A 16,021-nucleotide genomic window follows, 5' to 3' on the forward strand; every position below is an offset into this window, starting at 1 on the left:
TAAAGAAAAAAAATGAATAGACATCCAGGTAAAATTGATAAATCCATTTTCATAATGGGAATTTCAACATACTTTTAATCATTTTGCTAGGTCAAAGCAGAAAAAAAATAATATAGACATAGAAAAGTTTTAGTAAGCTTAATGTAGTAGAAATATACATTATACTATATCCTAAATTATAGCATATACATTCTTCTCAAGCACATTTATAGTATTTACACAATTGATTGCATTTATATTAGGCTATAAAGGCAAGCCTCAACCATCCTAGTTTGTACTCAGGAAGAAAATAAAAAGAAGTTAAAGACATCAAAAAGGAATTAATAACACCAAAAGAATCTGAGTTGTTGAGGATAATATGAGTATATAGAGCAAGTTAGCAGAATATTAAATTAAAATACAATAATCACTTGCATCATTATGGAATAGAAACAAAGAATAGAAAATGTGTATTTTTATAAAAGTCATTTGTAATAACAATAAAACATATAATTTATCGGGGGAATTCGAGCAAAAGACATGCAGGACTTAATAATATTTTAAAACTTTATCCAAATAATTTAACCAAGACCTAAATCAATGAAGAGATGTTTTCTATGTAGATATTGTCACTGTTGTAGAGATATCATATGTCCCCAAACTGATCTATAGCTTTAATACTATTCTAATTAAAATTCTAACAAGAGTTTTATGTAGGATTTTAAAATCAGATTCTAATATTTACATAGAGGAGAAAAGAGCCAAGATTGGTTAAGACATTCATGAGGGAGAATAATAAAGAGGGGTGATTTGTCCTACTAGATATTAAGAATTAAGATTAAAGCCATAGTAAATAAGTAATTGTGGTATTGGCACATGGATAGACAGACTGACCCATAGGACAGAATACAGGGTCAGGCATAGAAGAAACCTTGATTAATACAGTGGTGGCACCTCATATCACTGGGGAAATGAAAGACTATTCAGTAAAAGTAGCTTAAAAAAGTAAATTCATATTTAAAAATTAAATTGGTTCCTTCCTCTCACCATGTTAAAAATAGTTGCTAATGGTTTAAAGATATCTCTATGAACATAAGGCTAAAATTTCTTTGAGGAAAATGTAAGAGAGATCCCTCTGAAATTAGGATAAAGAAGACTTTCTTAAAAAAGCATTAACCACAAAAGATTGATGACTATGATTACAGTAAGTTAACAACTTCTGTGTCTTAAAAGAAAATGAAAATAAAGTCACAAGCTCTAGGAAGATATTTTCAGTATATATAACCACCAAAAGATGATTGTCTCAAATATATTTTTAAAACTCGTAAGTCAATAATACAATTACTCTATAGAGAATTGGGCAAAAGATAGGAACAAGAGTTTCACAAAAGAAGAAACATTTCGCCAAGCAAAATTATGGAAAGAAGTTCAATCTCATTCGTAATAAGGGAAATAAAAAGTAAGATGCAATGAGATAGCTATCACTTTACCCACTCAGTTGGCAGGAACTAAGAATTTGACGACACAATAATTGGAGAAGATATGGAAACTCAGTCATTGCTGGTGCAGTATTAATTCTTTTATTTAGTTATTTGTTTGTTTGTTGCATTGGGTCTTTGTTGCTGCACGCAGGCTTTCTCTAGTTGCAGTGAGCGGGGGCTACTCTTCGCTGTGGTACATGGGCTTCTCGTTGCGGTGGCTTCTCTTGTTGCGGAGCACAGGATTCTAGGCGAGTGGGCTTCAGTAGTTGCAACACGTGGGCTCAGTAGTTGTGGCTCGCGGGCTCTAGAGCACAGGCTCGTTAGTTGTAGCACACAGGCCTAGTTGCTCTGCGGCATGTGGGATCTTCCCAGACCAGGGATTGAACCCATGTCCCCTGCATTGACAGGCAGATTCTTAACCACTGTGCCACCAGGGAAGTCCCCAGTATTAATTCTTTTCAGTTAGACCCTTGTATCTCATATGTTTCCTAGCAGGACTGTGTAATATACACATTCTTGCTTATGTCCTAGTTCTTAGGCCCATGGTTGTTGGGTATGTGTGTTCTTATGATTTATAACACATTTGTTATTACATTGTACATCATTTTGTAATACATATATTATGTATATTCTTTTACATGTATTAAAAGGAAAATGCAAATTTAAAAATAATTTATTATCAATATAACAAGTCATTTAAGAAATCTATAAATTGTATTTTGTTTATACTTCTAGTTCAAAGACATCTAATTAAACAGAGGTTTTTATTTATACTAATCCCACTTATAAATGAAATTTCTGAAGCACTTGAATTCCTGCATTTGTATGAAATAGTCTTCTGAAATTTCCCTATTCCCGAAATTTAGCTGTGGTTTTAGTTCTCCCAGAGAGTGACTATAATCAAGAAGAACACATTTTATAAATTTCAAAATTATTTATTGTGCTTTGCAGTTCAAAAAGGTGTTTTTAAATATTTTTGACTCTCACAGTAAGCTTGGGTGGCAGGTGGATAAGGCAGTTATTAGAGGGACTATTTAAATAAACAGAAACTAAGTTTTTAAGAAGGTAGATGCCCTACACAGGGCCACACACTGGCTAGCTGCATAGATTATACTTGACTTTTCACTTTTTTCTACTCTCTCCCTTACACCATTTTACCTCAAAAGATAATAATAAGCTTGTAAGTCTGTGAAATGTTTCACCACTTTCAAAATACCTTCTGAGTCACGTCATCTGTTTTGATTCTTGCATTCACCCTTGAGTTTCCTTAGCATATTTCTTCGTTTTCATAACATACATAAAGCATAATTTAAACCAAACAGAGTATTAGCCATGAAAATATAAGATCTTTCTGTTAAAAAATTTACTAGATAATCAAATCAAAGTAACAGTAATCTTGTTTTTGTTTCATAAACCCCACGGTTGTATCCACTGATTTGTCTGAGAAGTAACTAAAATGAATTATTTTGGAATTTTTTGTTTGTTTGTTTTTTTAAAGTAAATGCATGAATGAATGGTCATATCATCCAAACAGCTTCTGCTTTTCTGGGCGTCGTGAAGAGAGAAAGAAATGTTCTCCTCCCTCTAGAAATCTACTTATTTTACATTTAACAAAGTACAAAGAAAGTCTTTCCGGAAATATTTCTTTAATTATTAATTTAAATATAGTGATTGTTATTCAAATGAATAATGCAGTGTTATTAAACAGGATGATTTATCTTCAGTCTTATTTGTAAACATCCTGCTTAAATTTTCTCTCTCTTTCCCTAATGCCCATGTGGTCCTGCCTGCAAATGGTAGTCTGGTTATAGGCAAACTACATTTCACATTCCATCAACCCCACCTGCTCACACTTGGCAGGGTTTGGCCTGAGTTGCTGCTCATTAGAGGCTCTGGCAGAGAGAAAGAGTGGGTGGAAGAAGCAATGAAAGTAGTGCCTGAAAAGTGAAACTGAGGTTTAGGTTTTATATGGGGTTTTATTTGGTGAGTGGTTACACTGCTTTTCATTATACCAGATAACAGGTTGCTGGCAGCATATTTAAGAGATATGGAACTTTTAATGGGCTGAACATGAAATTAAAGCTTGATGAAATGAATTCTAATCGGTGCCGCATAGTCATCTGTGTGCCAGGAAACGTACACGCTGGTGCTTTCATTGTAATCAGCTGTTCCCTTAAAAGCAGCAACAATCTCCACTTTGCTGCACATGGAGAATCTAGGAAACAATGCCATTAAGGGGTTATATGCCATCTTATGTTCCACTTTCTTTGTAACATTGCATCAGTTCTACAGGCATTTTCTGCCCCATTTACCAAACTGGCTCTAGTCAATGAAATTTTGCATTATAAGCCCCCAGGGAAAAAAACAATGCAAGAATTTTACTGTCCATGTTAATGTCATTTAAAACATTACTCAAACACATACTTAAGACCCACAGTTCTGATTACACAACTTTGGTTTAAAGTGGCTTCCAAACGGACTTCTTAACTGGCAACTTCTCAACACCTCACGTCTTCCCAAACTCTTTTGAGGATAGGAGGGTCGAGGGAGTACAGTTTGAGATGCTGTGAACTGGGTTGTTTTCAATGTTATATCTTCATTGTCTGAAAAGGAAGAGAAAAGGATGTCCAGGCTGTTTGTTTTGCTTTGTTTTTCAAAAATTTGCGTGTTTAAATGTTGCTTCAACTGGAACTAATCCTGACCTACCTCTTGGGAGGCTAATGCCTCTGAAAAATGGTTTAACATTCTAAAAATGATGTGAGTCCAAAAGTTAAAGTTTGAAGTAGGAGTGAATAGTGAGGTAGAACAGCATTCTGTCTCTTTTTTGGAGGATTTGGATTTCACTCCACTCTTTTTGAGTAGGAGAAAACAGATCTGTCTTTTCTCTGTTTGGATAAGGAAGCGAGAGGGCTTAAAGAAGAGAAACATTTTCAATACCAGCTGTTCCCTAACTCAAGCCCTGAATAAATTTATTCCTTCTTGAGCTGGAGATACTAGAACAAAATCCTAAAGAGAATGGAAAATGGAGAGTGAATCAGTGAAGCCAATTTTATTATTCTAAGTACAAATTTTTTAGAAAACACAAAGGGTAAGGGATAGGTTAACCACAGTTTAATCCAGAACCTGTGATAAGAGCATAGGTTTCTAACAAAAGCTCTGGACTATCGTGGGAGAGCTTTCAAGACTTCTCTGAGTGATAAACCCCAGTTGCTAATTCTTTTCATAAGGGTCTCCATCATATTTAAGCAATTATTACCAGGTAGGTGAATCAAATAATGCCATCTCAAGACTGAGCAACTTTTATTTTTGGATAATTGTGGCTTTAACATCTAGTCTAAATATAGTCTTAATAGCAGTGTCTTCACATCAGTACACTATCTAGACTTAATATTTAAATTCTTCGCCAAGTTTAAGATCTCATGAGAAAGATTTAACTCATAAACATATTGCTAACTAAATTTACAGAGCAAGTTTGGGATGTGTGTGCTTAAGCTCAGCAAGAATTTAACTATTTCAGTAAAGATTTGAGTAGAATACAAATGAATAAGCATGTCAAATGGGAATTTTAAAGGAATGCTTCAGTGTGACTGCATATTTTATTCATTTTGGCCACTGACAATATGTCTGCTTAAAGCTCATATGTGGGACCTCCAGGCAAGCTAGAATTCTATCTTCCTTGACCCACCCATTCTTTTATGAGAAAATATTTACTACACAATCTTTCTTTTCTCCCCCTGTCTTATCCAGATGCTCTCTTCACAGAAAATTTCCATTTCTTTTGAGGCACCAATTTTTTTTTTTTTTTTTTTTTGCGGTACGCGGGCCTCTCACTGCTGTGGCCTCTCCCGTTGCGGAGCACAGGCTCCGGACGCGCAGGCTCAGCGGCCATGGCTCACGGGCCCAGCCGCTCCGCGGCATGTGGGATCTTCCCGGACCGGGGCACGAACCCGCGTCCCCTGCATCGGCGGGTGGACTCTCAACCACAGTGCCACCAGGGAAGCCCTTGAGGCACCAATTTTTTGGATTTGCTCAAACAAAACTTGTCATTTTCCCTACACTCTAGTATAGGTTCTATAATGTTGCCTGGATTTTTCATCCTTCCAAACAACTCTCAGCTTTGCTGTCTGCACTCAGCAGACATGGGTCCAAGCACCATTTCTATCACTTGCTAGTACATGTTCTTTTAAACTTAATATGGTGAGCATCAGTTTCCTTGTCTAGACAATGAAACAGTTTTGCATAAGAATTAGAGGCACAGTGCAAAGATAATGTTGAACTTATTGGAAGCTCTTTTTTAAAATTTATATTGGAGTATAGTTGATTTACAATGTTATGTTAGTTTCAGGGGTACAGCAAAGTGAATCAGTTACATATCATATACATATATCCACTCTTTTTAAGATCCTTTTCCCACATAGGTTATTACAGAGTACTGAGTGGAATTAATAAGGAGCTAAGGGAAGCTAGAATGAAGATGAATGAAAAGCCATTCCTGTCCCTTCCAAATAGAGTCGGTGTGTGCTAAGCCCATGACTGTGGGAGCAGCCATGGTCTGTGAGAGCAGTGAGTCTTCTCTGAGAAAGGAGTCGTTGGCTGGGGCTTCGTTTCCCCAGTGACTAACTCATCTGGGCAAGGGAAGCGAAGCCTGAAATGTTCGGATTGCTGTGAGGGGAAGTCAGACCGACAGGCTGAGTTGCCTTTCTTGTCCTTGGCATTGTAACAGTGCACGGTCTTCTGTTGTTGCTGGAACCACTCAAGCATATAATGAATGGAGTACCAGTGATTGGAAACGGTCGGCCCTCGATGATATTTCCGCAAGTTGTTTTCCTTCTACAACTTGGTAATGGATTTTTCTAACTTTAACAGGATGGTTGAAGTGTCTCATGATTTTATATGCTGTTGCCCGCTCTGGACCCAACTCTGTCCAGTTATCATGTCATCTTTTTCAACACTGAAAATCAACCCCTCTCCAAAACCTTAAACGCTTTCCTTGGATGGTTACATGATCCTAAGCAAACAAAGAAAGTGAAGAGCCATTCTGGTTCTTCTGGAGACATTCGAACTCTTTTTTTCTTTTTTTGAATGAGTTAAGTTTCTGGATCTGTAGATTAGGTTCACTGAATTCCGCAGAGGTCAGGGCAGAGTAATGAACGTTTGACAGTCTTCAGTGCCGGAGGGAAATGGAGCTCTGTGAGGCTGACCCATTGCTGTGTGCGGAGGCCTGGCGGGCCATTTCACTGAATGGTAAGGCAGAGGGCTGAGTTGTGAGTATCGAGTAATGAAGCACTATGAAGACAGACTAGCAAGACATACCTGGGTTACAATCCCAGCCTTCAGCTAACTAGGTGGATGAACTTAGACAAAGTTCTTAAAATCCATGAGCTTCAATTTTTACATCCTTTGTAGCACTGTGATGATTAACGTGTATTGCTTACTTCTTATATGCTGGTCACTAGTCTAAGCACTTTGTTTATTATATTATTCTATTTAATTTTCACAATAATCCTATGAGGTATAAAGCAAATATTACTCTTTGGATTGTAAAGGGAAGAAAACTAAGATAAAGAACACCTAGCTAAAGGTAGCAAAGTTAGTAATGACAAAGTTAGAATTTTAACCTAGGCAGTTGGACTCCAAAGCCTATATTTTTAACCACTGTGGTATAATTAAGTCACTTGACATATAGCCTAGCATATAATTAGTATTTAATAAATGGGAGACTCCAATATATACTTATATATTATTTTTATATTTCAATATATGTCATCTGTATTCAGGATTTGTTTTTGGAACTTTAAAGAAGAATCAGTAAACTATGCTTAAATTTTTTTTTTGTACATTTTCATCTCAATTCTGTCTAAAATTTTTCTTTAATAAGCTCTGAGAATTTGCTGAGGGAGCTTTAGAGTTGGCAGCTACACTGGTAACTGATTTAGGAAGTTCTAGTTCCCCCTTATCACTGAGTGTAAACTCAGAGGTGACAGAGATGCCCTAGAATTGGTTTCTGCATTGGATAGGGATCTCTTTCTCTTCTGTTTCTAAGGACATGATTGTTTTCCCATGGAAAGGGAAACTTAAATGAGTCGATTTTTCATTTTTACTCTGTCATCTTTAGCTTTCTATTAATTGATATGATCTTATGATTCTTTTCCCTAACTTTTTGGGTTCATATTTTTTCAGTCAATCCACTGATTACCCTTTCACCAGTTGAGTTTCTGTGCTCTAGACGCCATGAAGACACCATTCTACAGTGGCTACACACTAGGAGGCAGAGTCCCTGCTGCCCTTACTGTTGCCACAAATCAACACTATGCCTTAATGCTTTATGGAAAGGCCTTGCTCTAGTCCATCTTGAATAGAAAACCACAGAATTAACCACAAGGCCCTCTACATGCCTTCCAGAAGCCCCATCCAGCTTATTCTTCATACCCCCAAACATGAAAAAAAACAACTAATTAAATCTTTAAATTTGTAGAATTTAAAGTATTGAATCAACCAGCCTTATTTTCAGATTTCCATTCAAGTCAATGTATTTTTTTTTCTTTTGGGCACCTTAAAGTGTTCCTCAATTTTCCACATTATCTCCTAACATGAACATTTTTCTCCAGCCCCACCGATGTCCTTCCTTCCAGTTCTTACCTTGTTTACCAGCCATCGGGACTCTGCTTTTACAGCCACACGTCCTGTGTGTGTCCTCCCCACTGATGGTCCCTCATGAATCTACCTTCAAATTTATGTTATCTAAAAATATTTTTGCTGACAAACTTCACCCGATGATAATTCTTTGTATCCTAAGTATGAAATAAGTTTTCAGTAAATTATTGATTATATACAGATACACGGCTTGTGAATTCCTTGCTAAGCATATATTTAGATACACAACACACGAGGTAATGGCAGCACATGAGCATTGTCTGGTGTCACGTCCTGTCATTGTTACTCAGTTTGTATCAGAACTTGATCTTTAACTTTTCCCATTTAATTCTGTCATCTGACCTCCTGTAAAGTCCCTACTCAAATGTTTCCTGAGATAATAAAAACACGTCAATAGTTCTTTATTCTTCATGTCAATTAAGTCAAATTTCTTATCCCTCATAATTGCTTACATTTTTAAAAATTCTGATTTACTTTTGCTCTTTCTTCTACATTTAATCCTTAACTAATGTCTGTGTATATGACCTATTTCAGGATCTTATTTTTTAATAACTGTGCTTCATTCTAAGATTTTAATAGACCAGACCACTGAATTAAAAAGGGCCTTCGGGTAGGGGAAGCCCAATACCATCTTGATATTCGTGAATGAATTCACATGAGAAGTCTAAATCCATGTGGTACATAAACTGAGCTTAGCAACCAAGTCTGGCATACTGACCATTTCACTAGACTTGTAAAAGCTGTTATTTTTGAATGAAGAAATGAAATTTGCATTGATTACCTAAATAGACTGACATTCGTTTGCAAGAGATTGATCAACTACAGCAAGCACACTAGCCAACTACCACGTTCATTGGAAAATAGCTTCAGCTTAGTGTAAAATTAACATGTTCTTTTCCTTTCTTCAGCATGGGCAGTAGGAACTTTTTGGTTTTGCTTAAGTATTATCTATTCCAGCTTATTCTTTGTTTACTTTTCTTAATGTAATAATAACACCATGGCACAAATGCATTCTTTCCATGTAAGATAATTATGTGAATTAAGTTAGTCCAACACTGACACCTAGCTTGAGTTCAAAACAGTTTTTTTTTTTAATGTTTTGATTATAAGCAAGTAAATGAGCATATGTCCAATTACATTTTGGGTGCAATAGCTTTAGCCACCACATTTTGGCATTTTATTTTATTAGCTAAAAGTTCACATATGGTTTCCATGTCTCCAAGCTGTCTTTAAGGATACAAGAGTTGTATAACCTAACATTGTTTTCTTTCCTTCTCGCTCCCAGCCCCCTCCCTATTTCTCACATATGCTCCCTCATAGAGGTGCCTCTCGTAATTTTAAAGATTATATGTGCAAATTTTGAAAACCTGAAAGTTTGCTGGTGCTTTGAAGAAACGATGAAAGAAATGCTTCCAACCCTAAAATTTTTACCTAAAAAAAAATCTAAAATAAATGTCAAAATGTTTACTCTAGAAACAGCAGTGTTCGTATGCAAATATAGAAGGCTTTCAATGATTTTTAGCTGCTTCCTTCTTATGGCCTGGTGCCACAGAGTTCTTGTGGCCCCTTCCCTCTTCAGAACCCACCCCAGCAGCTTTGGAATGAAGGAAGGGGGAAGCTCAGTGAACATCTTAAAGACTGAAATGTATGAGACACAGTCGTGCTGGTGAAGGACACAGGATAAGGGAGCACAAAGAAACATATTCAGCTCCTTTTGGTTTCAACATTCTGCCCTGTATATCTGTGTTACTGATACAGTTAATGGTTTGGAAAACTGCAAGACTTGCATATTTTGGCCAAGCGTTAAAGACAACCTTTCTAAACAACTAAAACTTGGTTACTTTTTAAGGTTGTTACTCTAGAATTTCAAGAGCCTTGGGGTAAATCAAATCTATTTGTTACCTTGCCTGTATATTGAAAATGTTATATCCAATTTCCCAAAAAGTGGGAATTTTGAATATATTGTTGATTTACAAAGATTTCTGAAACTTCATATACACATAGTATTAAATCAATATTAGACACTCTTCAAGTTCAATATATATTTAATTAAGAAAGGAAAACAGTAAGACCTTGAAATAGTCAACTGTGTTAAATGTTGCACTAGTTATGCTATAGCAGTAGATGAGACCTCTGCTTTCAAAGATTAACTTAAAAAGCTATTTGTAGGCAGTCCTTGAGAACCAGGACATGGAATATTTTGTCTCTCTTTCTCCTGAGGAACAAATCTGATGGGTAGCTGATATGATGAAAAGTGTTTGAGCTTCACAGACCAGACAGAATCTACTTATCCAGATAATTTTCTTCTTTCACCCCTACAGGCAAAAATGTCTTTTCAGGTGATAGAAGAATCTTTGTTTCTTTGTGGGGAGGAGATCACAAAAGAAAGCCAACTGCTTACCAAATGGCTTTAATCTATAAAATCATTAACAATCCAAAGGAGACATTTAGGGTTTTTTTCACTTATAATATATTGCATTTGAGCTGTGGGACGTATACCAATAGTGCTATTTAGAATTTGGGCATACCATGAATATCGAAGTGCAAGTATGTTGTCCTGACTTAGGTTCACTTTTCAAATATGTCTCTCACTAATATTAACTACAACCTTTCTATATTTTGACTCATTTTGACTTTTTGAGAAGTCAGTTTTTGCAACTAATTGCCAATGAATTAGTTAGAGGGTTACAAATTTATAGTTGAGTCAGAAGTTTCAATTGCCTTTAAATTTGGCAGAAATGTATTCATGACTGTTCACTTGCAGTGTCCAGACCTAACATTAATAGTATTTAACCTAGAGAATACATATCTGTTTTACAGAATTGAGGCTAGTGGCTTAACTGCTCATATCACATGATATGAAGCTTGTAGAAACTAGGATGCTCTCAGACTGTGGTTAAGACATAATATACGCTATTGTTCCTTATTACAGATCTCCTGTTACTGTATTATTTCTAAATGGGCCAATCTTTATATTATTATCCCATTTAGAGAGAATGCACAGAGTCCCATATGAATGTTCTCAGGAATAGTAATTATTTTAATGGTAAAAGAAATAGTAGGTACCATTTATGAAACATCTACTCTGTGCCTGGTACTATGTTAAATGCATCACATACATTATCTAGTTTAATGCTCCAACAATAACCTTATCCCCATGTTGTACACCAGAAAAGGAAGCTTAAAGAAATTACAAGTAACTTGCTCTAAGCCATACTACCTATAAGTGACAAAACTGAAGTTTAGCCCACAAACTTCTCCAGGAAAGGGTTAATGAATTTTTTAAATAGTGCAAATTGTATGGTAGAAATTACCCTTTTAATACAGAGCATTTGATTAAGAAAATTATGTGAATTAGAAATTTTGAAGAATTTCACTACAAAGCATTTTAAAAGGAGGTATAATTTTTAATTAATATTTTTGTAATAAACAATGTATGCACTAGGTCTAAAATTCAAGTTAGAAAAGATTATACAGTAAAAAGGATATCTTTACTCTTACTTATGATCCTCAGTTTATACAATATTTGCTAAAATACAATATTTCTAAGATACTTTGCCATTTGAACAGCTATTCAATACAGTTCTGGCCAATGAGAGGAAAACAGAAATTGATAGTTGGGGCTTTGGGGAATGTTCTTTGGAACGCTGCAGAGTGTACAGTGTCACTTCTCTCTGCCTGAAATATCAGTAAGAAGATGCTAGAAAGGGAACAACCATCTTGTAATAAGTAGATGGTAAGCCACATGGTGAGAATTAGTGAGAGAAAGAAAGAAGCAGCCTGGATCTTTGCTGGTATAATGGTGTCACTGTGGTAGCACCAGACTGCTTTTCTATATTAGAAAAATAAAATTCCTAATTTATGCTTCACCTTTTTAACAACGGTGTAATATTCTACTTTGTGGATGTAGTATAATTTATTTCTCATCTCCCATTAAATTCCGTTTAGATTGTTTTAATGCTCCCGTTAAAGACAATTCTGCAATAAATATCCAGGTTCATGTCATTCTGTGCATAAGCATGCATATTTGTGCAATGAATTCCTCGAAGCAGAGTTGCTTGGTCAAAGGGCGCACACATTTAGAAACTTTAGGTGCCGTCAAATTGCTTGTCACAGAAATCGCTGCAGTTTATTGACATCAATTTACGAAAAAGCAGGTTTCTCCACATTCTTATTAATAAAACGTAAAATTTTAGATTTTGTTTTCCAAACTGAAAAGCAAAAGGCAGATCCATATGTAGTTTTAACTTAACTTTCTGTCATTATAAATAAGGATGAAAATATTTTTTATTTGTTATATGGCCATTTATTTTCCTTTTTCCACGGACTTTGACATTCCTCGTTCAAATTTCCTTGTGTTCACTTTTACCTAACTATTCAAAGGAACTTTTCAAATATTAGGAAAATGATTGCTTTATTCTTATATAATTTATACACTTCTAGCTTTTAATTTGTATTTATTGTTTTATGTTTTTTAATCCATGAAGATCCTTTTACATTTAGTTGAATTTATTCATGCAGTTGAATTCAATTTATGCAATCAAAAAGGCCTTCTCCACTCATTATAAAAACATTCTCCTGTGGATTTGAATATTCAATCCTTTTTGGAATTCATTTTGATGTAGCATGTGAGGTAGGGATTCAATACCAGTTTCTTCCAGATGTTTACTCAGTTGTTCCAGCATAGTTACTGAATAAACCCTTTCCCCTTACTGATTTGTAATGCCACTTTTATCATATACTAGATGCTTATCCATATCTGAGTCTATTTATGGCCATTTTGATCTATTCCATTAATCAATCTGTCTGGTCCTGTACCAGCATCACACTGTTTTAATTATTGTAGCATTATAAGATGGTTCTACATTGGGCTTAGTCCCTCATTATTTTCATTTTTCAACATTATTCTTGCTCTTCTTGCTTGTTTAGTTTTCCACATGAACTTTAAAAACAGTATGTCTGCTTCTGAAAAAGGTTCTTATAAATTGAACATTAAATATATAGATTAATTAAGGAAAAATCTTTGAGATGTTGTGTCTTCATATCCAAAAGCATTATTTATTTATTGTCACATTTTTGTTTATTTTAATCTTATTTTATTGCCTCAGTAGCATCTTATGATTTTCTTCTTAAAGATCTTATGCATTTTCTGTTAATTTATTCTTCTATCTTTCACTTTTTGTTGTTATTATTACTGTAAAAGCGGTGTCCATTTTATCTCTTAACTTGCCATTGTTTTATACATGATTTCAGAATTTTAACATTTCCCCAACAAACTTATCAAATGCATTTCTTGCTTGTGAAGCTTTTTAATTGATTTTCTTGAATTTTCTAGGTAAATAATGTATCATTAGCAAATAGTGGTAATTTTCTTCCTTTCCAGTTTTTAGACTTATTATTGCTTCCTTTTCTCCAATTACAAAGGCTAGAGTAGAAGTTCAAATTCAAATTAGGGTTCTATTTTAACTACAAAAATATTAATAGGCTCTCCCAACTTGGCTCCCTACCCCATCCCCAATGCTATTAAATTTACCCTGTTACAGCCTTCTCTTGGAAGAGCTTAACAATCCATAGAAAATGTATGTTAGCTCCAACTATTTTTTGGTGGAAAACAAGGTAGTGGAGAAAGATAAAAATGGTGATATACTTAAAAACTATATTGAGAGCCAATGGAATTTCTAAATAATGAAAATATTTACAAGCCTTAGGTAACAATTCCACCTTCTTAAATAGTATTTGCAGCAATAAAATTCAACATAAAGAACATTTCCTTGGAGTTTAGTTTAAAGATATCTGTTTGGAAAATTCTTCACTTTAATCAATGTAGATGTTCACATATATGATAGAGCTTTATAAATATGATCAATATTTTTTACTGGAATCAAATTTCAGTTATTTAATACGGAATGCTTTACATCTAAGTAAGTGAAAACTTTAAGATGACTAGATAACTTTTTAAAATTAGTGAACTTTGGATCAAATTATCAACTATTTAAGCCCTCTTCATTATTTGTTATATCTCACATTTGATTTTCATGAGAAACAAAAAAGTGGCTAAGAGGAACCATCGTGTAAGAAAAATGAAATCTGTAAAATAATGAATTAAATAAGATCAAAGATGATAAAGTGAGTTTACTAAGATGAATAGTTTACCTGTTGCAAATGTTGATCTCAAAACTAATTTCACAGCAAATTCTTTCCTTAAAAAAAAAGAAAGAAACATGTCATGGCCAATAACTGCTGAAAAACTGTGGAGACTGGCACTTCCAAATGCTTGGCAGATTATTAAGCCAATTTTTATTGAGTCCATTCTAGCTGTTGGAGGGTCTGCGATTCCCAACTGTTTCACATCAGAGAATGAAAACAAGTAGGGCCCAGCCAAGACCACATTGGTGACTGCCAGCCCCTTTGTATGCCAAACATGAAAGCAACAAGTCCAGATGCTTTGATCCTTGCATTTTTGGATCTAGCCCAAAGTTATAGAAAAAAAGCACAACTCATGTTAGGACAACATACATTATAACTAGAAATCAATCAATAGCACTGTGACCTTCAAACTCAGTAAATGTTTGGAGTTAGTTTCAGAGCATGTAATCTAAATTGGGGACTGGAAGTTGGAACTGGTCCTAAACTAACAGAAAAAAAGGTATATTTTTAAAATACAGAGATTAAAGGAAGCAACAGATGAAGTTTTAATTTATATGTGTGTGTGCATGTGTATATATATGTGTATATTCATGAAGAATGTATTCTAATTTAAGAGACTCGGAATGGTAAGAAAAGAAAGCCACGACCACAATGAAAACCTCTTTCCCTGCATATAATTAAAAGAGAAACCAAACTGTGGCAGGAAAATATATTGGAAGGAAATTATGAGCTTTCTCCCAGTTTAGGGTAAGAGAATAATGAGATAATTTAAGAGGTGAGTCACTTGGTTGCTAGGACACCGTCCTGACCTGCAGCAGCACTCTGGCCTGCCAACTTAGGAAACAATGGCTCTGGTCTGGGCAGGACTGTGGCCCTGAATTCCCCAATACAGGTATATTGAAGAACTGGCAATGCAGAGCTGAGCTGAAGAATTGATGGCCAATCTGGACTTGGGCACAAGTAGAACGGCAGCCTCAACCCTAGTGTTTTAATCACTGCCTGTGGCCAGGGTAGTTACTTGAAAAAAAATCTTCTGGGACAGAAGAAATAACAGTTAAAAGCAGCTTAGTTTAGGGGGGCAGGATCTGGCAGCAAGAAGTAATTAAAAGTAATCTTGCATCCTTTATTTTATTTTGTTTTTTAACTTCACAGTAATGATTTGACTGTATTCTCACACAATTTCTGTCTAGACTACATTGTGTTAAAAACCTCACCATTTTGTATTATAAAGCTTTCGAATCGTTCCTGGCACCAAACAGGCTGTTCTAGCACAAAAGCTAATATATTTTAACGCTGATAACGTTCAAGAACCTATCATTACGATTTCTCTCTTTTCTCTTTTTTTTTAAGCACACTTTTTTTCTCAGTCAGAAAAGTAAATTAGTGGTGGTGATAATACTTTGCAATCTCTACTGACATGTCAGAAAGGCAATGTACAGATAGTCTAACATTTTCAAAACCTTCCAGGAACTGGAGAAACCAGTTCCTGGAAGATCTGGTCTCAGCCTGCAAAAATAACTTTTTTTTCCCTGTAATATGAACTTACTCAAAATGCCTCACAGCATCTCCAAGAGATCTGGGTCAGGAAAGATGATGATGCTATCAGTATGACTGTGTTATCCACATATTTTCTGGATGTCCACACATATGCCCATGCACACGGCAGGGCCTATTAGTGGAAAGTATAAGATAAAAGTAAATTAAGGCACAAGATCAGAAGGTGGCTTGTTTGTAAATGAGCCCGTTTACCCAAGTCTGGG

At 35.2% G+C, this 16,021-nt stretch overlaps 1 long non-coding RNA gene across 1 annotated transcript in view; it reads right to left on the reverse strand.

Annotated features, from left to right (window-relative positions):
• Window positions 1-3,191: 3,191 nt before the first annotated feature.
• The window catches only part of LOC137224888 (uncharacterized), a 69,600-nt gene continuing 56,770 nt past the window's right edge, over window positions 3,192-16,021 (reverse strand). The window contains exons 4-5 of the long non-coding RNA XR_010943554.1: window positions 14,268-14,314; window positions 3,192-4,063 (exon numbers count right to left, since the gene is read on the reverse strand). This is a non-coding gene — a long non-coding RNA (uncharacterized lncRNA). The remainder of the gene's footprint in view (window positions 4,064-14,267; window positions 14,315-16,021) is intronic.

This window comes from Pseudorca crassidens, chromosome 5 (assembly GCF_039906515.1).
Source record: "Pseudorca crassidens isolate mPseCra1 chromosome 5, mPseCra1.hap1, whole genome shotgun sequence".
NCBI lineage: Eukaryota > Metazoa > Chordata > Mammalia > Artiodactyla > Delphinidae > Pseudorca > Pseudorca crassidens.